General features: G+C 45.7%; 1 protein-coding gene across 1 annotated transcript in view; it reads right to left on the bottom strand.

Annotated features, from left to right (window-relative positions):
* WDR5 (WD repeat domain 5) overlaps positions 1-27,066 on the bottom strand; it is a 1,892,625-nt gene that overhangs the window by 551,454 nt on the left and 1,314,105 nt on the right. The gene's annotated exons all lie outside the window — the stretch shown is intronic.

Genomic DNA, 27,066 nt, shown 5'->3' with positions numbered 1-27,066 from the left:
AATAGTGGTGTAAAATCTTACCATAAATATAGATGTCCTTCTCTTCCATGTTGCAGTATTCGTACTGTGGGATTTCCAGGCCTTAGGCGATGTGATATCGGGCTCCTATACAAAAGTTTAAGTGTGGCTGCTGCAGGTGCGTGGGACGTCACATGTAGGGCCATAAACCAGGGACTATAAATGTGACATCTGCACACACAGACCTCAGAATCTGAAGCCCAGATAAGTGTGTATAAGCACAAGGAGAAGCAGAAGAGCAAATGTCCATGCAGGGCTGAACAGAATAGCCTGTAGGGAGAGGATACATAGGTGTAGACCAAGCATCCATAAAAAGGAGAAGGGGGTATCGAGGAAGGGAAGGAATACTGCAACACGGAAGAGGACATCTATGGTTATGGTAAGATTTTACACAACTATTTGATGTCCTTCTATTCCTATGTTGCAGTATTCATGTTGTGGGAGAGTACCACATTTTAGAAGAGTGATGGGTGGGGGCAGAGCTGCAGGATTCTAAGAATCCCTGTAGGATTGCCCTGGCAAATCCTGCTCTGTCCATGGAGACGTGGTCTAGCTTGTAGTGCTTAGTGGAAGTGTGAACTGTCAACCTGGTAGCAACTTCCATGATGGAGGCTGTGTCCAGCCCTTTAAGAAACGCTTTAGAAGTAGCCATTTCTCTGGTGGAATGAGCTCTAACCCCTAGGGGCAATGGTTTGCCATGGTGAGAGTAGCAGAAGATAATGGATTTCCTAATCCAAGAGGAAATGGTTTGTTTGGAGACTTCTTTATCCAGAGCCCTGGGGTGAAAGGAGATGAAGCATTTATCAGACTTACTGAAAGATTTTGTTTTGTCTAAGTAGAATCTTAGTTATCTGTGCACATGCAGAGAATGAAGGATCCTCTCTGCTTTATTAGATGGACAGGGAAAGAATGTTGGTAGATGCATAGACTGGTTAAGAGATAGCTCACTCACCACTTTGGGCATGAAGGAAGGGTTAGTGCGCAACGTCACCCTGTCCTTGTGGAGGGTGGTGTAAGGGGGACAGGCCAAGAGGGCCTGAAGTTCGGACACTCCTTGCGGAAGCAATTGCCACTAAGAGAATGGTTTTCCATGTGCACATTTGCAGGGAAGCTGCACTTGCTGGCTCAAAGGGAGGTAGGGTTATTTTTTCCAGTATGAAGTTAAGGTCCCAGGGAGGAGGAATGAGTTTTCTTGGTGGTCTGATATGCAAGACCCCTCCTCAGGAAAAGTTTAACAGCTAGTCTTGAGAGCAGAGGTGGCTGTAAAGGCAAGCAGGCTGAAATGGCAGAAAGGTGGACTTTCTAAGATGAATAACCTAGTCCTTCCTTAATGAGCTCACATACATAACTAAGGACCAAAGAGGGATGTGCCCGAAAGGGGTCCCTGTTCTTAAGCAAACACCAATTTGAGAATCTATGCCATTTGGACAATTTTTTTCTGGTAGATGTTTTACTTGCCTCCCTCAGGACTGAGACCACGTCTTCAGAGTACAGCTGTCTGAAATGGATCACAAGTTGATCACCCAATGGGTCAGATGCAGTAAAGGCAGGTGAGGGTGAATGAGAGATCCCTTTTTTGGGTGAGTAGGTCCACCTTATGGGTTAACATGTGGTGCTTGCCCTTGGCTAGGGATTGAAGACTGGGGAAACCAGTGTTGCCTTGGCCAACAGGGAGTCACCAGCAAGATTTTTGGTTGATCCTTGTTGATCTTCAGTAGGACCTGGTGTATTAGAGGGAAAAGCGTACAGGAACATTCCTTGCCATGGAAAGTTGAAGGCATACACTCTCCATGCTAGTGGAGTGGGATCCCTGGAGCAAAATCTGTCTGTTGGGGGGGGGGGGGGCAAACAGATCCACTTGAGGTGTGCCCAACTGGTGGACTGTCTAAGAAGGTTTCCCTGTGCAACATCCATTTGTGCTGAGGGGAGGATGCTCTGCTAAGCAAGTCTGCTTCTTTGTTTTCTTGAGAGGGGATGTAAGAGGCCTGTAAGTAAGAGGTTGGGTCTGGTTGCTATTTCCCAGATTTGTAAAGTCATCTGGCATAACTGGTATGCCTTTGTCCCTCATTCCTTGTTGAGGTACCACATGACAGTTGTGTTGTCTGTCACAATGTGTAGCAGGCCTGGTTGTAAGACTGGAAGGAAAGCTTTGAGAGCCAGTAATACTGCCGTCATTTCCCTGACATTGATGTGTTTGCTTTTGAAATTCAGGGTCCTGACGCTGTACCCTGAAGCCGTTGAACTATGCTCCCCACCCTAAATCTGATGCATCTGTGTGTGCATGGTTTGAGTGATAGGCGATAATTGGAGTGGGATGCTCTGGTTCTGAGAGACCTGCTGAACCCACCATTTTACTTCTGCTGTTAGGCAGGGCAGGAGGGGAATAAGCTTGTCAAATGAATGTTGGCTTTGAGACCATACATTTTTTTAAGTACCATTTGAATTTTCTCGTGTGCATCCTGGCTAACGGGAGCATGGGAATGGTTGCTGCCATGAGACCTAGGACTTATAGAAATTGTCTTGCAGAGAGATGGGATTTCGTAAGTAGGCTTTGAAAATGGCTGGAGAGAGACTGCACTCTGCCCAGTGGGAGAAAGGATCTCATCAAGTCTGTTCTTATCCTGCAGCCTAGGAAAACTTTGCCCTGCTGAGAAAGAAGAAATGGACTTCTGGAGGTTGATAGTGAAGCCCAAGTTGTGGAGGATTCACTGTGAATGAGAGATGGTTTTGCAGGGTGGATTCTGCTTCTGCCAGAATAAGAATGTCGTCCAGATAAGAGTTGATATGGAGTCCCTTGGTTCTGCAATAGGCAATGGCTGGGGGCCAAGATACTTTGTAAATATTCTAGGAGCAGTAGACAAGCCAAAGGGCACGGCTGTAAACTGAAAGTGTGAAGAATGTCCAGTGAAGTGCAGAAACCTCTTGTGGGAGGGTCTGACAGGGATGTGCAGGTAGGCACCCTTTAGATCCAAATGACCATGAAGGCATTGGGTGGAAGGAGGGGCAGCAAGGTTCATAGGTAGGTACTAGGCTATCTGCCCGAGGGGATTTACAAGCCTAGCCAGAGTGTGTCGGCTTTCGCCACCCCACTGATTAACTGATCCTCTGTCATGCAGAGCCAATGAAGTGATCCCAGAGGTGCATTTCCTGTTACCCATCCACTCGTCAAGATTTCTCGAGTGTTAGTGAGGGGCTCTGCCTGATGTAATTTGGAATTTTGTCTGACTGGAATCTATCCCTCCAGCATGTTCTATTCATTGTTCTGGCGAGGTTTAGCTCACTAAAGCGCATGGCTCACAGTCACTTGGATTTCTTTAGGTGGAGCATGCCCATCAATTCTGAGTTGGACATGGCTTTGCAAGTCAGGCAGAGATAGTACAGTTGTGTACACTTACCATAAATGTAGATGTTAGAGTGTATTCACTGTTACAGTCATTACACTTGGGTTATCCTGCTGGCAGGCTACCCTCAGTCGGCCTGAATTCCAAAGTCTAGGTCTTGTGTCGGTTGCTGTTGCCTCTTCCCTCATGTCAGTGCACCAGGGGTATAAAAGATGCAGCCGACGCCATTTTCTTCAGTTTTTCTTGCCCCAGATGTTAGGTGCGCCCAAAAGGGTAGGCTAAAAATATGCCAATAAAACGTGCATGCACCAAAATATATTATACCTTCATCTACAAGCAAATACACCACATAGGATGTTTAGATAAGTTCCAGCAAAGATATGGGGGATGGTGGGTGGGTAACCTGGACTGCAACAGTGAATACACTCAAACATCTACATTTATGGTAAGTGTACACAACTGTACTATGTTCTTCGTGTTTCACTGTTGCAGTCATTACACTTGGGTTGAATCCCAAAGCTAAGGTTGAGAGGTTGGAGCTGAATAGCATTAGGAGCGGCTATGAGGCCCTGCAGAACTGCAGTGGCAAAGCCTGCCCTGGATTTAGAGTAGAGTGGTAAATGATAGTGCTTTGAAAAGGTGTGCAATGAACTCCAGGTAGCAGTCTCTAAAATGTCTTTGGTTGGTACTCCCCTGAGGAAGGCTGCTGAAGTGGCTGCTGCTCTGGTTGAATGTGGCCTAATGCCCTTAGGTACGGGCTTGCCATGTTGTGAATAGCAGAAACGAATGCAGTGGCCTATCCACTTTGAAATAGTCTTCTTTGAGATGGCCTTTCCTTGTGATCCTGCAGCATATGCCACTAGTAGTTGCTCTGTCTTTCTGAAAGCTTTGGTTCTGTTCAAGTAGAAGCGTAGCTGTCTGTGTATGTCCAAAGAATGCAGAATTCTCTACCCCTTATTCTGCAGGTTTGGATAAAAAGTAGGCAGATGAATAGTTTGGTTGAGGGCTACACCGGAGACTACCTTAGGCATAAATGTCGGGTTTATCCTCAGAGAAACCCTGTCTGGTAAAAGGTTCCACAGCCATGAGTGCCTGTAGCTCTGAGACTCGTCTTACAGAGGTTATTGCTAGGAGGAGAGCTGTTTTCCAAGATAAAAACTTTATGTCAGCTGTAGCGGCTGGCTCAAAAGGAGGCAGGGTGAGTTTTTCCAAGACATAATTGAGGTCCCATGCAGGTATTGGTGATCTCTTTGGAGGCCTTAAGTTTTTGGCTCCTCTGAGGTACTGCCTTAAAGGATGAGAAAAGATTGGTGGCTCTGTATTGTAATGAGCCAAAATGGCAGAGGCATGAATTTTAATAGATGAAAAGGATAGGCCTTTGTCCAGCATCTCAGTTAAGTATTCCAAAATCTGAGGAATATTTGGTACAGCTGTGTCAATTCCTTGTGCCTGGTTCCAAGCACAGAATCTCTTCCATTTTTCAGCGTAACATTTTCTGGTACTAGGTCTTCTGGCCTCCAAAATGACATCCATCACAGCCTTAGTGAGAGGCACGTTTTGTATGACTACATTATTCGCCATGCTGCCAGATTTAAGGTCTTTAGTTGGCTTTGCAGGATCTAATTGTTTTGTTGGGATAGTAGATGAGGTATTTGAGGCAAGGTCCAAGGCGGGCATTGAGACAAGTTCCTTAGGATTGGATACCAGTACTGGCAGGGCCAGTTTGGGGCAATCAGCATCATCTTTGGCTTCTCGTCTGACCTTTAGGAGTACCTTGGAGAGGAGAGGCAGTGGAGGAAAGGCATATACTGCTAAGCTTTTCCAGCTGAAAGATAGGGCGTCCACTTTCCATCCTTGTCTGTGATAAGTCCTTGTGCAGAATCTTTTTAGTTGGTAGTTGTGAGGAGAGGCAAATAGACCTATATCTGGGCATCCCCATTTCCTTGTTATCATGCTGAAGACTTGTGGATCCAATTTCCACTCGTGGGGATCCATGAGGTTTCTGCTTAGTTCGTCTGCCAGAGTATTTATCTTTCCTGGCAGGAATTGTGCCTGCAGATGTACTTGGTAAGTCAATGCTGTGTCCCACAAAGTCATGGCTAGTCTGCAAAGGGGGTAAGAATGACTGCCTCCCTGCTTGTTTATATACCACATGACCGTGGTGTTGTCTGTCTGTATCAGTAGTTGTCCTGGATGAAGTAGGTCCTTGAAGGCAGTCAGGCTAGCATCTCTTTTTGACTGATATGTAGATGCATTTGGTTTGCGGACCATGTGCCTTGAATATATCTTCCTGCCATGTGGGCCCCCCCAGGCATAATCTGATGCATCCGTTGTTAATGTCTGCCTGGCTGGGGGTAAAGTGAATGGCTGTGCCTTGTTATGGTGACAAGCCTTTGCCCACCATCGAAACTCCTGTTGCAGGCAGGGAATGAGGGCAATTATTGTTTCCAGGCTGTGGAAATGTTGAGTCCAAACACTTTTTAAATACCATTGAAGTTTCCTCATATGCAATCTCGCATATGGAATTAGTAGAATGCAGGATGCCATGAAGCCCAAAGCCTGCAGAATTTTTCTTGCAGATAACTGGGCCTTTGTTGCCAACTGGTTGAAATAGGTAGTCAGTTGCCTTTGTCTGGCATGAGATAAGCCATCTGGGCAGTTGTATTTAAGCTTGCAACCAGGAATATCATCTTTTGAGTGGGTACTAGTTTTGATTTCTTTTCGTTGACTGTGTACCCAAGGCCTGTTAGAAATCTCTTTACAAACGCCAGATGCCGTAGTAGAATGTCCTTGTTCTCTGCTTGAATGAGGCAATCGTCCAAGTAAGGATATATTTGTATTCCTCTTTGTCTGCAGAATGCAATTACTGGTGCCAGGCACTTTGTGAAGACCCTGGGCACAGTAGATAAGCCAAAGGGCAGTGCAGAGAATTGGTAGTGCATTAAGCCAGCTTTGAATCTGAGGTATCTTCTGCACGTTTGTCTGACTGGGACATGCAGGTATGCCTCTTTTAGGTCTAAAGTCTCAAGCCAAACCTTCTTGCCCAGCATGGGCAGAAGTTGCTGAAAAGTCAACATTTTGAATTTTGATATATCCAGATATGTGTTTAGAATAGACAGGTCCAGTATTGGTCTCCAGGTCTTGTTCTTTCTTGGTAACAAGAACAGTCTTGAATAAAATCCTTGTCCCTGCTCTTGCTCTGGTACTTGTTGAATGGCCCTCATGCCCATGAGGGATGAGACTTGCTTTTGGCCTCTGCCCATTGATGTTTTGGCAGGTCTGGTCAACCATTTGTCCTTGGCAGGGTATGGAAGTGAAACTTGTAGCCTTGTGACACTATGTTTAGGACCCATTTGTCCTGGGTTATTATGTGCCGATTTTGAGAAAAAAGTGCTAGTTTCCCCCCTAAGGATGCTGTCAGAAGATACGTGCTTGGTGCAGGCAGGGGGAAGTCATTGGCACTGTTTCCTGTATGGCTGTGATTTGTCTTCACCACTTTTGGAGGTAGAAGCACCCCATTGTTTAGACCTGTACAAACCTTGGGGGCTGGGATCTGCCTCTTGGGCGTCTGTATCTGCCCCTTTGTAGTCTGTCTGACACTGGAAAGGACCAATTCTTTGTAGGCCAGTGTCTGCTAAATCTTGGAGGCTGTACCTGTAAGAAATCCTTAACCGTTTGCATAGATTTAGCTTTGTCCTCCATTTTCTTTAACACCTCTTCTGCTTTAACACCAAACAAGCTATCATGCTGTAATGGAGCATCTAATAATTTTGCTTTGACATGATCAGGCATATTTTGTTCCTTTAACCAAGCATGCCTCCTGATGACAGAACCCGTAACAGAGGCCCTGCAGGAGGCCTCCAAAGAATCAAAACCACATTGCATAAGCAAGGTATGCTTTCCAACTTGTTCAGCTGCATGCAATAAATCCTGCATTTCTTTGTTTTCTGCACATTCAGAATTTATCGACATTTTTTGTTTAAGCAGTGACATAATATATTGCTGATATCTGAGCATACGAAACTGACAATTTAAAGCCCTTATAGCCAAGGTAGCAGAAGTGTAAATCTTTTTTCCCCATCTGTCCAGTGCCCTAGAATCCTTGTCAGAGGGGGTAGGGTTTTTTGCAGTGGAAGCCTTGACCCCCTTGGGACCCTGAGAGATAGTTTCTGGGTCAGCAGCAAGGTTTTAGAAAAGGAATTTATGAAAATCAGGAACCCTGTAGTACCTGTCCGGCTTAACAGGAGCTGGAGGTAGAGTGTCAGGGGTCAGACTGGACTCTGAAAATACATCATCTACAATGTCTAACAGGTGGAATAGCTAGGGGTCTGTGTTGTGGTACTAAAAAGGAAGTCTCTGAGCCTTTTCTTAGATTCTAAAAAATCTTGGCTCTCCCAGTGGAAATGCTCCCTCATGGTACGCAAAGTTTCCCCAAAAGAGTAATCCTCAAGAGGAGAAGCTGAAGGGATAGATTCTTCAGCATCAGAATCCTCATAGGGAGGAAGAGTATTCCTGATCAGAAGAAGAATCAGATGAAATGGAAACCTGATCTGAAGATTCATATTCTGTCTCTTGCCTAGGCCTTTTATCAGGTGGGGAATGGGAACCCCTGATCACAGTAATTAAGTCTTCGGCCATTTTGAGCATCTGTTTTTTTGGGCATGGAGGCCTGTCCATGAAGCTGTTGTACTTGTTTCTTTGCCTTTAAAGGTGCTTTAGTCTTTGCCTTTGAAGCTGAAGTCGCTTTAATGTATAATTGAGTAGGTCTAAAAACACTCTCAGAAGCCGATGCCCGCTCAGTGGCTCCGGAAAAATCTGAGGGAATAGTCTCCGAAGGTCCAATACCTTAAGCTTCCAGCGGCCTAGTCGACTCCTTGTGGGAGTCGGTAGTGAACTGCGGGTCTAAAGTAGCGGGCGTCAGGGGCTGCAAAGGCGCCTCACTGAAAACCGGTGACTGGCTTAGAAGAAGTCTATTCGTCGGTTTTGGACCTCGGATGCCTGTCCTTTTCTTTTTCTTTGTTTTTCTTGTTAATTCCGGTAGTCGGATGGCTATCCGACATCGTATAATTAAATCTTCTGCCAGAATAGTGTAATGCAAAATCGTACCGACACTTAATAGTGCGTTGGTTAAATTTAGCACAAAACCGACAACTAGAAACGTTGTGGTCAGGGTCTAGGCAAGGAATACAGTAAGAATGAAAGTCCTTATGAGGTATTTGCTTCCCATAAGAAATACAATTATTAACTTTTTCTGACATCGGTCTGGAGCAAGAAAAAAGTTCCTAATGGGGTACTTAGTTTTTAATGAAGACTTCAGATCTGAAATTCGAACACGAAAATCTCAGGAGTCAGCCAACTGGCACTTGCGAACTTGCTTATGCTTCAGGCACCGCGCGGCAAGAAAGACTGGAGAAAATGGTGTCGGCTGCATCTTTTATACCCCTGGCGCACTGACGTCAGGGAAGAGGCGACAGCAACCGACGCATGACTTAGACTTTGGAATTCAGGCCGACTGAGGGTAGCCTGCCAGCCGGATAACCCAAGTGTAATGACTGCAACAGTGAAACATGAAGAACATCACCTCTGAGTATGCGATATGCCACTGAGTACAGCCAGAGTTTTTTTTTTCAGTCGGGCTGCATACGACATATGTTTGAGACCAGTAATCCTCTTGGTGAAGTACTTTTGTGGTCTTTCCAGCTGTTGGAAGAGTCTTGTAAGGTACATCCCAAATGGGGCATTGTACTCTGTGATGGGTCTAATGAGTAACGAGTAGAGGGGCGCACTATAAGCTCTTTATTTCTAGATGCGAACCCTTTAGTAATTAGATGGGGCACATAGAAGGATTTCCTAACTACTTTGGCAATATGATTGTCAAAGGAGAGATTAATATATACCTGGGTCCCCAGATCTCATTACCTCTTCTGCATCAAGGGGGCTGCCACCTATGTGGTAATTCGTGGGTGTTTTGTTTTTTCCAAACAGGATGACTATGCATTTTTTGGCATTTAGCTTGAGGCCATGATACCAGTTGTCCTTCTCAGTAAGGCCCTTTTGGAGGATGTCGGTCAGCCGGAGAGTCAATTATGGCTCCCAGTTTGCAGTCATCGGCGAACTTGGTTAGCCATAGTCCTCCTGTGTTTACCTGCACTTCTGAGAAGTATACGCCGAACAGTAGGGGTCCCAGGACCGAGCCTTGCGGGACACCACTTGTGACTGTTTTAGAGTTGGACCTGGAGCCCGCTATTCTTACCGTGTGAGTTCTACTGTAAGCCAGTTGGCAACCCATCTCGTGACGTAGGAGTTTATGCTCAGGCTGGTGAGTTTTTCTGTAATACCAGAGTGGGGAATGGTGTCAAAAGCCTTGGCGAGGTCAATGTAGGCTGTGTGAACCACCTTTCCCTCATCTATGGCCTTGGTGACTGTCTCGAAGTAGTCAACCAGGTTTAACAGGCATGATCTGCCCTTAAAGCTGAACTGGGTCGGTTCAAGTGTTTGGAGGTTCTCAATGTCTTTGTTAATGAGTTCCATGATGATGCGCTCCATAGCCTTGCAGACCAGGCTAGTCAGGCTTATGGGGCGATAGTTACCAGAGTCAGTTGTGGCCCCTCCTTTGTAAACAGGAATAACCGTTGCTGCGTGCCATTCTATGGGTACGTAGCCTGTGGAGAGGCTGAGGTTAAACAGCGTGTTTAGGTGAGGGGTTAGTTTGTTCTGTAGTTCGTGCAAGACGCAGCCTGGGACACCATCTGGTCCCAATGACGCTGTTTTTGGCTTTTGAAAGGGCTGTTTTCACCTGTGCGTCTGTGATTTTTGAGACACTACACTTTTCCGGTATTGTTGTGGGCCCTTTTGGAGGTGAGAGGGGGGTGAAGTTTGCACTGAATCTATCTAACAGGATGTTGGCAGTATCTGTAGGTTCAATATATTTTGTGCTATTTTGCACTAGTTCAGTGGATATCTGCAAGTTGCCACTTAGATTCTTAACATAGCTAAAGAAGGCTTTGTGGTTATCTTTTGAATCCTTGGCTATTTGTCTTTCGAAGTTGGCCTTGGATGATTTTGTGAGGGACCTCAGTTTCTTACGGATACTGATCAGGGATGTCTTTCCTTCTTGGGATTCGCTTTTTTTCTGAACTAGTTTCCTCCTTCTATTGTATAGCCCGTTTATTGCAGGGGTCCACCAAACTGGTTTCCCTCTCTTAAAGGAGTGAGTCTTGGTTTTGCTAGGGATGGTACGATCCATGCATCCTTGTAGGTGCTCAGAGACTGCATTTCTAAAGGTTTCGGCATCTTGGGCAGCATTATCCTTTTGCATGGGGGCTGTGAAACTTACCACCTCTGTCTTAAGGTGAAGTTTGCTTTAGAAAAGTGTTTTTACTGTGGTTTCCTTAGTTGTGGGTGGTGGTGGGAGTGTGAACATCCAGAGTGATTAGTTTATGGTCTGATCTAACCAGTGACGGGTTGACCTCTGGTGTGGAACACCTGTCGCCCATGTTGGTGATGACCGTGTCCAATATGTTTTCACCTCTGGTAGGACAGTTTACCAGCTGATCCACAGTGTTTGAGTTGATGAATTACAGGAAGCGCTGGGCCTAGAAGTTTGTACTCTAGTAGTTTTCCCAGTGAATGGTAGGGTAATCGAAATTGCCTAATATCAGGGTGTTTGGTAGGACCTTCATGTTTTCCAGTGTCTCCAGAAAGGTGGTGGGTGGTCCTGGGTCATGGAGGGTGACCTGCAGCAGGCTACAATTTGTAATGCAGATTTGCCCGATGTTAGTTGCATATGGATGATCTTAGAGGTATCATGCTGCGTCACTAAACAGGAGGTGTAGGTATCCTTGATGAATATGGATACACCCCCTCCTTTTGTGTTTCGGTCCGTGTTCTGTGGCCGAAAAGTGTGGCATGAGTTGTAGCCTGGTAGTGCAGGGGTGCTCTCTGGAGCCTTGAACCAGGTTTCAGTTACTGCACAGATGTCGACATTCTCCATACTGAGGAGTGCTTCGAGCGATGGCATTTTGAGATTTAAACTCCTGGCGTCAAGTAGCATAACCCTCAGTTTTTTGTTAATTTTGCTGTTTACGGAGGTGGGTTTGACGTTTGAGCCTTGCCTAAAAAGGCACTTTGGGGGCAGCAAGAGCCTTGGCCAGTATTCGAAAGCCTAGGGGTGAAAGGTGCAAGCAGTCTCTTGTGAAGCAACGCGGCTTGTCGAGCATGTCGTCCCAAGCTGACAGACACTGGATCCCCTTTGAATGACACCAGCAGCTTAGCCAATTGTTGAAATTGATATTTTTTCTTTATACTGACGTATCATTCTTGGTGAGGGCAGGATGCTACTCAGGCTCAAGGTCATACAAGCCTGGGCTACAATATCAGAGAGCTCTTCACGGTCTCTCTTCATGTAGTCCAGGGAGGTACGTCTAAGGTCATTCACACCAACATGAACAATGACAGATTCATATTTGTACTCGTTTTGGAGTAACCAGAGTGCATGTGTTATGTGGCGGATTCTGGCTCCTGTCAGGCAGCTAACAGTAACCTTCTACTTGTCCAGCCTAGTGAGTGGGATGTCAGTGTGCCTGACTATAGAGTCACCTATTACTAGTGTGTTAGATATGTTATTTCGCCTTAAGGGCTGTGATTGTGCGGCACACTGATTTTGTGTTTTGTGTGTTGTCTGGTTTGTGACGGGAAGTGCAGGTTGTTTGGGTGTCTGCTTTGGAGGTGTCTGATGCTTTTACAGGTTTTTATTTAGAGCCTCAGAGTATGATTTTGTGTATTTATGTGTATTTTTTGCCAGTGCTGTTTTAGTAGGTCTGCGTGCGGCTGGAGTTGTGGTGCAAGTGTTAACCTTCTCCTCTTGACTGTTCCAGTCTTGGGTGGAGATAGCTTAGCTTCCAGTTTGGCTGTATAATTGCATCTCACACATACGTTAGTGTTTTGTGGTAGGAGGAGGGGGTTGTCTGTGTAAGTGAGGCAGTTGTAACATTGCCAAAGGATACCCAGATTCACCAGCTGGACTGGAGAGTGCACCTAAAGCTGCCCTTTGGTCATGCCTGAATAGCAGGGTGAGCTGCTTAGTTGCTTGGTTGGTGAGGGGTGAAGAGCCTTGCCCTGCTGGGCAATCAGTGTCAGGGTATATTAGTGCTTGCTATTAGGTCTGAGCAAGTGTTGGGCTGTAAGATGCTTTTTGAGTGCTTAGGTTGAGAGCTAGACTAGTTTCAAGGGAAAAACTGAAGAGGAGACTTACTGGAGCCGGGAATAATTTAACCATAGCTAACCGGCACTGCCCGGTGTGCAAAACCATGCAAACGCGGTGTTTATAGTAGGGAAATAAAAGAGAGAGAAATTAGCCCACAATGGCCAATAAACTACTAACTTCTGGGCTGGAACCACTCCTCCAGGGACAGATAGGTTGCTCAAAGCTCCCCTCTCTCACAGGTGAACACAGAAACTTCCTTCTATCCAAGTAAGGTATGGGCAACTCAGAAACTAGTATGACAGCCCTGAATTCAGCTCTAGCCTGAAAACTGGATTATACTAGCTTAGAAAGGTGGGAAACCAGGATTTTTTTTTTTTTTTTAAAAGACAAACAGTAAAAAATACACTTAAAACAGCTTTAAACGACTGCAAACGATCAGAAAAGGCTATTGCACTTTAGTGTGTAGCCTACAACACTTAAATTAAACAAAAAACTTTTTAAAAGTGCAGGCAAATAAGTACAATATGTGAAAAAAACAAGCTTTTAAATCACAATAAACGCTGGAAAACCTGCGTTTAGGCGGAAAACAGTTACGTACAGCAAGAAATTACAGAAAACTGATACTTAATCACTCCAGTGTCTCTCTCCTAAGCTACAAGGCTTGTATCAGTTAAAGGCTTTCTAGTGCTACCAGTAGGTTAGTTACAGGAAAGATGGGAAACAAGCGCAGATGTGGTCTTTTAAACCAGAAAGTTGAAAGAGACGGACAAGCTGACCAAATGGTCAATAAACTAATTTCTGGGCGAAGAACCTCTCCTCTCGTGGTAGACAGGCTACCTAGTGCTTACCACTCCCACTGATAAGCTAGAAGGCTTTCCTCCAACACAGAAAGGCATGCGGGGCTCAGAAGCTTACCAATAGTCCTGGATACAGCAACTCTGTACTTGTACAGGAAAGGTGGGAAACAAGCTCAAGTGTGGCTTTTAAACCAGAACGTTGAAAGAGATGGAAAAAAACTGCCCAAACGGCCAATAGCTACAATTTCTGGGCCAGGAACCACTCCTCTTGTGGTAGATAGGCTACCTAATGCTTACCACTCCCACTGATAAGCTGGAAGGCTTCCGTCCAACACAGAAAGGCTTGGAGGGCTCAGAAACTTATAAAGAGTCCTGGAATACAGCAAATCTGTACTTGGACTGGACTAGTTACAGGAAAAGTGGGGAACAAGTACAAATGTAGGCTTTTAAGCCAGCAAGTTGAAAGAGATGGAAAACTGCCCAAACGGCCAAATAAACTACAATTAATGGGCCAAAACTCACTTCCTGTGGAGGATAGGCTACCTAATGCTTACCACTCCTACTGACAAGCGAGAAAGCTTTCCTCCAACACAGAAAGGATTGGGGCTCAGAAGCTTACTAACAATCCTGGATACAGCAACTCTGTAACCGGACTAGGCTAGTTATAGGAAAGGCGGGAAACAGGCACAAGTGTGGCTTTCAAACCAGAAAGTTGAAAGAGATGGAAAAACTGCTCAAACAGCAAAAAGCTACAATTTGTGGGCCAGGGACCACTCCTCTTGTGTTAGATAGGCTACCTGATGCTTACCACTCCCACTGATAAGCTAGGCGGCTTCCCCCCAACACAGAAAGGCTTGGGGGGCTCAGAAGATTACAAAGGGTCCTGGATACATCAAATCTGTATCTGGACTAGACTAGCAACAGGAAAGGCAGGAAACAAGTGCAAACACAGGCTTTTAAATCAGAAGGTTGAAAGAGATGGAAAAGCTTCCCAAACGGCCAATAAACTATAATTTCTGGGCCAGAAACCACTCCTCCTGTGGTAGATAGGCTACCTAGTGCTTACCACTCCCACTGATAAGCTAGAAGGCTTCCCTCTAACACAGAAAGGCTTGGGGGGCTCAGAAGCTTACCAATAGTCCAGGATACAGCAAGTCTGTATCTGGACTTACAGAAAGGCAGGAAACAAGCTTAGAATTTTTTTTTGTTACAGAAAAGTGCAGGCCAGCACACCCGAGCATGTAGCAACACTACAGCAATTACACTTCAAATAAATGCACTTAAATTAACAAATGACTAAAAAACAAGTGCAGAAGGCAGTAAATTAGAAGGCTACTAACAAGCAGTAATAAGTGCAGAGTAACAGCGACTGAACAGATAACAGCACGCAAAAGAGCAACTAAGACAGTTACAGTAAGAGCAGATGAATATATATATTTATATATATGTATATATATATACACATATATACACACGCACATTATATATATATATATATATATATATATATATATATATATATATAATTTTTTTGAGGGAAGGAACAGAGCAGGATTAAGAGGCTACAGGGGTTGACCTTCCCAAATGCTCTCTTTGTACAAAGTAGGAGAGCCTGAAATCAGAACATGATCTCACTGCACTCAGTTGAGTGAGCAAATGAGATGGGCCCAGAAGGAGTATCCAAATACAAATCTACAAGAGGGGCGGGCAATTTCAAAGCCACCAACATTAATAGCAAAACAAGAACAGGGAGAGTGGGTGGGAAACTAACTGTAGAGAGACGGCCACAACTTCAGTTGAGTTAATATTCAGTGAAAAACACAAATAAATAAATTAAATACAGGGAAAGCATCCTGAAGGACGGAACCTTTAGGAAAAGGTTTGAATAGGATCAGTCCAGAATTGGCCTCCAAGGGCCATCCTTTTTGGGGACTAGGAAAAGGTGGGAATAGCAGCCTTTTCCTTCCTGTCCTGAAGGAACTGGTTCTATGGTTCCTAGAGTCAGGAGTTCTTTCAATATGAGAGGGAATAAATGTAGCTGGCTACTTGGAGGGAAGGGAAATATTTTGGACCTTGGCTTTTCCTTCCAAGATAGAAAATATCCTTTTTGGATGATGGAGAGCACCCAAGTATCTGAGGTAACTGTTTTCCAGAAGGGAATGCATTGTTTAAGGCAGGCGGATAGAGGGAGTCTATTCGGGCAGTCATGCTGAGGTGGGACCTCTCTAGTCGGGAAAGGGCTGCTTGGCAGGTCCCTGGGGAATAAGGGGGTCTGGAGTAAGGCGATCTTCTGGACCCTTTACAAGGTCTAGGGGAGGAAGAAAGTACAGTTGTGTACCTACCATAAATGTAGATGTTCAAGTGTATTCACTGCTGCAGTCATTACACTTGGGTTATCCTGCTGGCAGGCTACACACAGTCGGCCAGAATTCCAAAGTCTAGGTCTGGCATCGGTTGCTGTCGCCTCTTCCCTGACGTCAGTGCGCCAGGGGTATAAAAGATGCAGCACACGCCATTTTCTTCAGTTTTTCTTGCCCCAGATGTCAGGTGCCCCCAAACTGGAAAGCTAAAAATTATGCCAATAAGTATGCATGCAGTAAAATAAACATTTCCTTCATCTACTAGCAAATACACCACATAGGTTGTATAGGATAGAGAAGTACAGATAAGTCCCAGCAAAGAAAAGGGGGATGGTGGGTAACCTGGACTGCAACAGTGAATACACTCTAACATCTACATTTATGGTAGGTACACAACTGTGCTATTTTCGTGTTTCACTGTTGCAGTCATTACACTTGGGTTGAATCCCAAAGCTGAGGTTGGGTGGCTGGGCCTAAATAGGATTAGGAGAGGCTACAAGGCCCTGCAGAACTACAGTGGCAGAGCCTGCTCTGGATTTAGAGTAGAGAGGTAAGTGGTAGAGCTTGGTGAAAGTGTGCACTGAACTCCAGGTTGCAGTCTCTAGAATGTCTTTGATTGGTACTCCTCTGAGGAAGGCTGCTGAAGTGGATGCTGCGCTGGTTGAATGTGGCCTCATGCCTTTAGGCACTGATTTGCCATGTTGTGATTATCAGAAATGAATGCAGTGTCTTATCCATTTTTAAACAGTCTGCTTTGAGACAGGTTTTCCTTGTTATCCTGCAGCATAAGCTACAAACAGTTGCTCAGTTTTTCTGAAAGCTTTTGCTTTGTCCAAATAGAAGCGCAGCTGTTTATGTCCAAAGCGTGCAGAAGTCTCTCCCCTTTATTCTGGGGATTTGGATAAAATGTTGGCAAATGAATGGTTTGGTTAAGAGCCACACTGGATACTACCTTTGGCATAAATGTTGGGTTTGTCCTTAGAGAAACCCTGTCCGGATGAAAAATGATGAAAGGTTCCACTGCCATTAACGCCTGTAACTCTGAGAGACTTCTTGCTGAAGTTATTGCTAGGAGCAGAGCAGTTGTCCAGAATAAGAATTTTATATCAGCTGTATTGGCTGGCTCAAAAGGAGGCAGTGTGAGCTTTTCTGAAACAAAATTGAGGTCCCATGTAGGTATCGGTGCTCTCCTTGGGGGTCTTATGTTTTTTGCCCCTCTGAGGTACTGTCTTAGTAGTGGATGAGAGAAAATATGAGGTTCCGTACTGTAATGAGCTGAAATGGCAGAGGCATGGATCTTAATTGATGAGAAGGAGTGGCCTTTGTCCAGCATCTCAGTAAGGTATTGTAAAATCTGAGGTATATTTGGAACAAGTGGTTCGAGTCCTTGTGCCTGGTTCCAAGCACAGAATCTCTTCCATTTTTCTGCACAAGATTTCCTAGTGCTGGGCCTCCTGGCTTCTAAAATGACATCCATAATAGCTTTAGAGAGAGGTGTGGTCTGAGTGGCTACATTATCTGCATGCAGCCAGATTTAAGGTTCTGAGTTGACTGTGCAGAATCTGATTATTTTGTTGAGTCAGAAGATGAGGAATTTGAGGTAAAGGCCAGGCTGGGCCTTGAGACAAGCTCTTTAGGATTGGGTACCAGTGCTGGCGTGGCCAGTCTGGGGCAATCAGAATCATTTTTGGCTTCTCTTGTCTGACTTTTAGGAGCACCTTGGGAAGTAGAGGCAGTGGAGGAAAGGCATAAATTGTCAGTGTTTTCCAGCTGAAGGATAGCGCATCCACTTTCCATGCTTGTGAGTGATAAGTTCTTGTAGAGAATCTCTGTAGTTGGCAGTTGTGAGGGGAGGCAAAACGATCTATGCCTGGGTGTCCCCATTTCCTCGTTATCATGCTGAAGACCTGTGGATTTAGTTTCCAATTGTGAGGATCCACGAGATTTCTGCTTAGTTCGTCTGCCAGAGTATTTTTATTTCCTGGCAGGAATTGTGCCTGCAGATGTACTGGATAGGTCAGTGCCGTGTTCCACAAAGTCATGGCTTGCCTGCAGAGGGGGTAGGAATGTGTGCCCCCTTGCTTGTTTATGTACCACATAACTGTGGTATTGTCCGTCTTTAGTAATAGTTGTCCTGGATGTAGTAGATCCTTGAAGGCTGTCAGGGCATGCTGTACAGCTAGCATCTCTTTTTGATTGATGTGAAGATGCATTTGGTCCGTGGGCCACGTGCCCTGAATACATGTTCCTACCATGTGTGCCCCCCAGGCATAATCCAATGCATCTGTTATTGTCTGCCTGGCTATGGGTAAGGTGAAAGGCTGTCCCTTGTTGTGGTAAAAGGCCAGTGCCCACCATCGAAACTCCTGTTGTAGGCAGGGAATAAGAGTTATTATTGTTTCCAGGGTGTGGCAATGTTGAGTCCAAACACTTTTTAGATACCACTGTAGTTTCCCTCATATGCAGTCTTGCATATGGAATTAGTAGAATGCAGGATGCCATGAAGCCCAGAGCCTGCAGAATTTTTCTTGCAGGGAGCTGGGTCTTTGTTGCCATCATTTGAAAGTAATGAGTCAGTTGCCTTTGCTTGTCTGGCGTGAGATAAGCCATCTGGGCAGTTGTATTTAAGCTTGCACCCAGGAATATTCTCTCGAGAGGGCACTAGTTTTGACTTCTTTTCGTTTACTGTGTACCCTAGGCAAATTAGTAATCTTTTTACTAACACCAGATGCTTTAGTAGAATGTCCTTGCTCTCTGCTTGAATAAGGCAGTTGTCCAAGTAGGGATGTATCTGAATTCCTTTATGTCTGCAGAATGCAATTACTGGTGCCAGGCATTTTGTGAAGACCCTAGGCGCAGTAGATAAGCCAAAGGGCAATGCAGAGAATTGGTAATGCATTGAGCCAGCTATGAATCTGAGGTATCTTCTGCAAGATTGTCTGATTGGGACATGCAGGTATGCCTCCTTGAGGTCCAAAGTAACTAGCCAAGCCTTCTTGCCCAGCATGGGTAGAAGTTGCTGCAGTGTTAACATTTTGAATTTCTGAATATCCAGGTAAGTATTTAGGATTGACAGGTCCAGTATTGGTCTCCAGGCTTTGTCCTTTTTGGGTACAAGGAAAAGTCTTGAGTAAAATCCTTGTCCCTCTTCTTGCTGTGGTACTCTTTGAATAGCTCTCATGTCCATGAGAGCAGAAATTTATTTTTGTGCCTCTTCCCATTGGTTTTGTGGCAGGTCTGGCATACCTTTTGATTTTGGAAGGGTGTGAAAGTGGAACCTGTAACCCTGAGAAACAATATTCATTACCCCATTTGTCCTGGGTCATCATGTGCCAATTTTGTGAGAAAAGTGCTAGCTTTCCCCCCAAGGGTGCTGCCAAAAGGTAAGCGCTTGGCATTTGTAGAGGGAAGTCATTGGGACTGACTGTTTCCTATAAGGTTGTGATTTGTCTTCTCCTTTGGGGGCTGAAGCACCCCATTGTTTAGGTCTGTATGAGCCTTGGGGCTGAGATCTGCCTCTCTGTGGCCTGACACCGGAAAGGACCAATTTTTAGAAAGCCAGTTTCTGCTAAATCTAGGTGGCTGAACCTGTAAGAAATCCTTTACTGTCTGCATTGACTTTGCTTTATCCTCCATTTTCTTTAACACCTCTTCTGCCTTAACACCAAACAAAATATCATGCTGTAGTAGAGCATCCAATAATTTTACTTTAACATGATCAGGTAAACTTTGTTCTTTTAACCAAGCATGCCTTCGAATGACAGAACCTGTAACTGCGGCTCTGCAAGAAGCCTCTAATGAATCAAAACCACATTGCAGAGTATGCTTTCCCACTTGTTCAGCTGCATGCAGTGAATCCTGCATTTCCTTATTGTCAGGACATTGAGTTTGTAAGCATTTTCTGTTTTAACAAAGACATTAGGTATTGTTGATATCTAAGCATGTGAAACTGGCAGTTTACAGCCCTTACAGCTAAAGTAGCAGAAATGGAAACTTTTTTCCCCCATCTATCCAGAGCTCTGGAATCCCTATCAGAGGGGACAGGGTTTTTTTTGCAGTGGAAGCCTTAACCCCTTTGGGACCCTGAGGAATTGTTTCTGGGTCAGCAGCAGGGTTTTTATAAAGAAATTTATGAGAATCTGGGACCCTGTAGTACCTATCTGGCTTGACTGGTGCAGGGGGGGTAAAGAATCAGGAGACAAACTGGATTCAGAAAAAACATCAACAATAATATCTAGTACAGGTGGGACAGCAAGGGGCCTGTTCTGAGGCAGTAAAAGAAAATCTCTGAGCCTTTTCTTGGATTCTGAATAATCCTGGCTCTCCCAATGAAAATGTTCCCTCATGGTGTGCAGGGTTTCCCCAAAAGAGTAATCCTCAGGAGGAGAGGCTGAAGGGATAGATTCTTCAGCATGAGTCCTCATAGGGAGGAAGAGAATGTCCCTGTTCCGAAGAGGAATCAGAGGAAATAGAAACCTGGTCAGAGGAGTCATAGTCAGTGTCTTGCCTAGGCCTTTTACCAGGAGGGGGATGGGAATCCCTGATCAAAGTAATTAGGTCTTCGGCCATTTTAAGCATCTGTTTCTTTGGCATGGATGACTGTCCAGGAGAATGCTGCACTTGTTTTCGTCTTTAATGGTGCTTTAGACTTTGCCTTGGCTGCTTAAGTAGCCTTGATAGTAAGCTGTGTAGGGATGAAAACACCCTCAGAAGCCGATGCCTGCTCAGCGGCTCTGGACCCATCTGAGGGAATAGTTTCTGTAGGCTCAATACCTTGAGTTTCCAGAGGCCTAGTTGTCTCAACGTGGGAGTCGGAGGCAGCCTGTGGCTCTGAGGTAGCGGGTGTCAGGGGCTGCAAAAGCGCCTCACTGAGAACCGGCGACTGGCCTAGAAGACGATTCATAGTCTGTTTTGGACCTCGGATGCCCGTCCTTTTCTTTGTCTTTGCATTTTTTTATGGATTCCGGTCATCGGTTGTTCCAACGGCATTATGTAGTTAAACCTTCGGCCAAAGTAATGTAAAGCAAAATCAAACAGACGCTTAATAGTGCGTTGGTTGAATCTAGCACAAAACCGACAACTGGCAACGTCGTGGTCAGGGCCTAGGCAAGGAATACAGTAAGAGTGAAAATCCTTATGAGGTATTTGCTTCCCACAAGAAATACAATTGTTAACTTTTACTGACATCGGCCTGGAGCAAGAAAAAGTTCCCAAACGGGGTACTTAGCTTTATTGAAGACTTCGATTCTGAAATGCAATTTAGAAAATCTCAGGAGTCGGCCGACCGGCACTTGCGAACTGCTTTTACTTCGGGCACAGTGCGGCAAGAAAGACTGGAGAAAATGGTGTCGGCTGCATCTTTTATACCCCTGGCGCACTGACGTCAGGGAAGAGGCGACAGCAACCGACGCCGGACCTAGACTTTGGAATTCTGGCCGACTGCGGCTAGCCTGCCAGCAGGATAACCCAAGTGTAATGAATGCAACAGTGAAACACTAACATCGAGATGCACACAGAGTTCTTACAAAAATCATAGCAGGGGGACACCAGCACCTGCTTGATGTCTTGAAGTTCTTTACTTTTCTCTTGTAGATTTTTAAAAAGTTATGAATTCTTACCAAATGCGAACTTATGGTCTAGAGGAGGATCCATTATCTTGGATTTAAAGTCCTCTGGAAGAGTTTGGAGGTGTGACCAAGAATATCTATGCAAGATAGATGCAGCAGACCCGGCAGGTGCTTCTGCTGCATCATAGCTGGACTCAGAGTGTCTGGCTACTTGAGTAGCTAAAGAAAGTTTAGATGCAATGTCATTTTTAGTGGGACAGTCAGGGGCAGAAGCTAGCAAGGTGGAGGCCTGGGACACAAGGTCTAAGGCACATTTTACCATGTGTGTTTGGTAATTAATGGCCCTAAAGGCTAAGGTGCAGGGCGTATATACTTTTTTACCCATTCTGTCCATGGTTTTGCTGTCCTTGTCTGTGGGCAAAGGGGAAGCAGAGGGTAATTGCCTAGATTGTTTGTCAGCAGACACAGCAATGACTGCAGGATCAGCTATGGGAGGTTTCACTAGAAAAAAAGTTATGTACCCACCATAACGTTCCATCTGATTAGTTAGACTTCATTTGTCAGCAACCTGTGGGGGTTCAGGATCCGATACAGATCCGAGCCGGCAGCTTACCAAGCTAAAGATTTGAGCTCCAAGCTCCTCCCCCTTACCCATACTACCCTGCAACATCCTTCCAATCCTCAGATCGAGTTTGCCACCTAACAATGTGACACCCAACTACCTAAGCCAAACAGAACCTGACTCGAACTCATACATCAGGCTTGACACATACAGGACATCGAGCCCAAAAGGACAAATAACCAGGAATGTCAGGGGGGAAGGAGGGAGTACATAACTTCTTTATCTGATGTAGTTAACTTCATTTGATCATCAAACTGTGGGACAGAGACCCCAGCTACCCGAATCTTGGGTGGCCCTTAAGGAAGGATATTCCGGAGCACTGCAGAGCCAAAGGAAGCCCTTCCTCTAGACACCAAATCTAGTTTATAAAGAGTAATGAAGGTTGTGAGAGGAAGCCCAGGTAGCAGCCGAACAGATATCGTCCAGGAAAACTCTAGACCAGTATGCAGCTGAAGTAGCCACAGAACAAGTACAGTGAGCATGCACCCCTTCTGGGGCTGGTAATCCAAGTTCTCTATAAGCTTGCAAAACAGAAAGAGAAATCCATTTAGCGACAGTCACTTTTGAAACTGGTTTTCCCAAAAATGGTTTAGCAAAGGAAACAAAAAGTTGATCAGATTTACGGAAAGGTTTGGACCTACGCAAATAAAATCATAACTGCCTGTGCACATCAAGTAAATGAAGTTTATATTCCCCTTTATTTTGAAAATTAGGGAAGAAAACAGGCAAATTAATCGACTGATTAATATTAGACTCCGAAGCAACTTCAGGTAGAAAGGACAGGTTAGTTCAGACAGATACTCGATCCTTGTGAAACACTAGATAAGGCGGTTTCATATATAGGCCTTGAAGTTCCGACACTCTCCTGGCTGAAGTAATATCCACCAGGAAGGCAGTTTTCAAAGATAAGAATTTCATGTCAACTGTTGCTGCAGGTTCGAATGGGGGCGCAACCAAAGCCTGAAGGACCAAAGTCAGATCCCACGGCAGAGAAGGATTCTTAATATGAGGCCTCAAAAGAAAAAGTACCCCTCAAAAAAGTCTTGCAAATTCTGGCAGCAGCTAGGGAGCCTGAATTTTCCACATGAAAATGGGAAATAGCTGCCAGCTGTACTTTTACTGTGGAAGACCTAGCCCCTTGTTGGAAAATATGAGAAAGTCTAACACCACTGGAACCGGAGCGGTAAAAGGATCCAGATTTCTCTCTGAAGCCCAAATGGAAAAACGTTTCCACTTACTACTGTAGACTTTCCTGGTAGAGGACTTATGTGCAGCTATCAGGATGGATTTAACTGGGGAAGAGATACCAGGAGTCCTAGCAACTAATGGAACTGGAATAATCAAGCTGTGAGCTTGAGGCTGTCCAGATTTGGGGGAGCAATTCCTGAGGGATGATGAATTAGATCCGGAATGGGATCCAAGATCCAGGGCGGAGCTAGGAGATGAGACCGTAGGCAAGGGAACCAAACATGACGAGGCCAGAATGGTGCTATGAGAATTACTCTGCTCCCCAACAGATGAGCTTTCTGTAAAAACTCTGTCATGAGAGGAAGCGGGGGGATATGCATAAAGACCACCAGGTAGCCAAGCATGAACAAGAGCGTCTTTGGGGGCTTCCCCCATAGGGGGAATTAGAGCGAAAAAAATTGCTGCACTTCACATTAGACAGTGATGCGAAGAGACTGCAACAAGGCTGACCCCACTTGAGGAAGATCTGGTCCGGTACATAAGGGTTCAGAGACCACTCATAAGGCGAAAGGATAGTCCTGCTCAATTTAAGTGTAGTGTAACTGCACTCCACACCCCATACCTCCCAAACTCCCCCCTTCCTTCTCTCCTGGCTAAACTCATTACTTTTCAAACTACTGACTTATACTCCAACTACAACTCATAAGCTATCTCCTCCCAGCTTATCACTCTGACTCTAATTTCAGTACTTTCATAGCTACTTAATCTTCTTGGCTACCAAGTATTAGACTCCTCCTCTATCCACTTCCCTTCCTAGTAAAAACTTGTTTACAACTCCATACTGAATCCTTGTAAAAGAATCTTTCATGTCATATTTCAATTTGATACACAACTTAGCAATGTAAAATATTTTCTATATGTTTATGCAACTTGTTTTGCAGTGTAAAAGAATTTCTTTCATGTGATATTTCAATATATGTAACTTGTCAATGTGAAGAATTTCTATATGTTTATGTAACTTGCAAATCTTCACAACTTAACAATGTAAAAACTATTATATAACTAGTTATGTGGAGCTTTTCTCCCCGGGCCTCCACTGAAAATGGGCTCTCAAGCCCAGTGGACCTCCCCGGTCACCAAAATGGAATAAATAAATAAATAAATTTGTCTGCCATGATGTTGGACCGACCCGGAATGTGCGTTGCTATCAGGAAATGGTTGGTGGAGATCGCCCATTCCCATACTCTCATGGCCTCTCGACAAAGTGGATAAGACCTGGTTCCCCCCTGTTTGTTGATGTACCAGACCACTGACATGTTGTCTGACTGGATAGTAATAGTTCCCAGAGGAAGAGAGGCATGAAGGGCCGGCAATGCTAAAAGGACCGCTCTCATCTTTAGAACATTTATATGCAGAACAGTCTCGCTCCGAGTCCATGTGGCTTGGACAGTCCTGCCAAGCAGTGCCCCTCCCAAATGGAAGGTGTCCGTAGTCACCGTGGTTAGGGGCGGAGGTGCAACAAAAGGTCGTCCTTCTCGACAATCCTGGGAGGGAAGCCACCACGTGAGACTTCTTGCACACCCTGCTCATAGGGATCGGAAAATCTAGAGACTGATGTAGTAGAGACCACTGAACCTGCAACGTCCACTGTAAAACTCTCATATGCAGACGAGCACAAGGGATGAGGTTTATAGCTGCTGCCATGGACCCTAGGGCTTCTCAGGACTAACTCCGCTGGTGGTGCAGGGGATTGAAGGAGTGCCAATACATGCAGAACCAGGCTGTGAAGTCTGTCTGGAGTCAAAAATATCCTGGCCTGAACAGAGTCTATTCTCGCTCCTATGAAATCTAAGATTTGAACAGGTTGAAGGGAAGACTTCTTGAAATTCATCGTGATCCCTAGCAGGGTAGATAACTGAAGGAAGAAATCCCTGGCTAGTACAAATTGATGCCTGGTGGAAGATGTGAGGACCCAGTCATCCAGGTACAGAAAGACCTGAATGCCCTGAAGCCTCAAGGTGGGCTGCTACAACTGCCATGACCTTGGTTAACACTCTGGGGGCTGTGGTGAGACCAAAGTGTAGGATCCTGAACTGGTAAATACTGGCTCCTAGCCAAAAGTGGAGGAACCTCCTGGATCACCTGTCCATTCAAATATGGTAGTACACATCCTTGAGGTCTATCGAGCACATCCAGTCCTCCTCCTGCAGAAAGGGCAGGATGGATTGTAGAGTGACCATCCGGAACTTTTTCTTGGCAATGGACAGGTTCATCGCGGATAGGTCGAGAATCGGCCTCAAGTCCCCCATCTTTTTTGGCACCAAAAAGAACCTGAAATAAGATGCCTGATCCGGACTGGTCTAGGGGCACTGGCTGGAATGCTCTTTTTTTCTAGCAGCTTTCTTATCTCCAAAGCTACCGCCTCCCTTTGAGCGGATGGGACGTCCGGGAGGCGTCTTGTACAAGGTGGGTTGTTTATGAAGGGAACGGAATAACTTCTGGATATTATTTGAAGCACCCAGCGATCTGACATAATGGACTCTCATTGGGTTAGGTGCCTTGAGAAATATCCCCCCCCCCCCCGACTGCCTCCAGAGAGGAGCAGTTGGGCAACCCCTCAGGGTTGCTGCACGGGTCGATCGGAAAAAGGTTCTCGTGACCTTAAGTTTTTCGGTCCTCCTCTGCCTCTGGGCCGGCGTCCACCTTGTCTCCCTCTGCCTCTTGGGGAGGAGTCCTGAGTGTTCCGGGACTGCTGAGATTCCTGAACCACAGCTTCTTTTGCCCCCTCTGGTTCCTGGAGAAGAACCTTTGAGGGTTAGAGAAGCAGATCCCGTCGGCTGACAGTGTTTTCCCATCCTTCTCACTATGGACAAGCGTATCTCGGTTTTCCCAAACAGGGTCGAACCATCAAAAGGGGCGTTAGCGGACACCTTTAAAGGTTCCTAAAAATCGCATATCCGGAGCCAGGCAAGATGCCTCATGCCCCAGTGGCTCACTCGGTGGCATGAGAGTAAACGCATGGACGCATTTGACATGGATTTGAGAGTGGCCATACGAGCCAAGAAAGTTTATCCGCGGCTAAAATGGACTTGGTGGTGGGGGGACGGACTAAGCGTACTCTGACAAGGTTGCGCTGCAGTCTGATTACGTGGGCTATGTAATTCAGTGCCCTTATAGTAAAGGTAGCTGAAGCAAAAGCTCGCTTTCCAGGGGGATGGACCGAGGAACTTTCCTGGGTGAGTTCCTTTTTGGTGGCCACCATCACCCCCATGGCATCAACTGGGGAACCCTTACTCCAAGATGCTTTTTCTGCAGGAGGACTCAATACCTTAATGGGCCGTATGGATATTGGCTCCACAGTGTCCGGTTACCTTCCAGGCTCTGGTAGTGATAAGGTCCACCAGAGGGTCGGCTGGGGGGGGGGGGGGGGGCACCCAAGAGGTAGACGGGCCTGTATCAAATGCCTCCAGAAATACTGACTCGCCAGAGGTATGTTTTGGGAGGAATGGATGATGGAAGACAAACTCAGTTGTGAGGGAGCAGGGGCGGACTCCGAAGAAAGAATGAGGGGTCTCGATCCTCCAGAGAGAAACCTCTCCACAACGAACGCCAAAGGGGAACCGGCTTCCCTGGAGCTGGTGGTATGGGTAGCCAAACCCCTCACATCCGATGAAGGGATCGGAGCCAAGGCTGGCACAGCCGGGTCCAAGGAGACAGTATGCCCAGACCAGAACGGGACCTAAGATGCACTCATCTCCTCAGATCTGATGCCCATATCTTGGCTCTGAGAGCTTGGATTCGACAGGCTCGAGGGCAAAGCCAGCATCGAGGTAGGAGGTACTATCGGTGCCGACTCCCTGACTCCGGGGATCCTCGGATCCACAGACTCCAAAACCAGAGGGTGGATCGGAGAAGGAGCTATCGGGACCGAACTCCTCACTCCGGCTGTGGGGGTCCAGCAAAACTCC

The sequence above is a fragment of the Protopterus annectens genome, chromosome 16.part0, assembly GCF_019279795.1.
Source record: "Protopterus annectens isolate FY-2018-M chromosome 16.part0, PAN1.0, whole genome shotgun sequence".
Lineage (NCBI taxonomy): Eukaryota > Metazoa > Chordata > Ceratodontiformes > Protopteridae > Protopterus > Protopterus annectens.
This window is presented reverse-complemented; position numbering and strand designations above follow the sequence as displayed.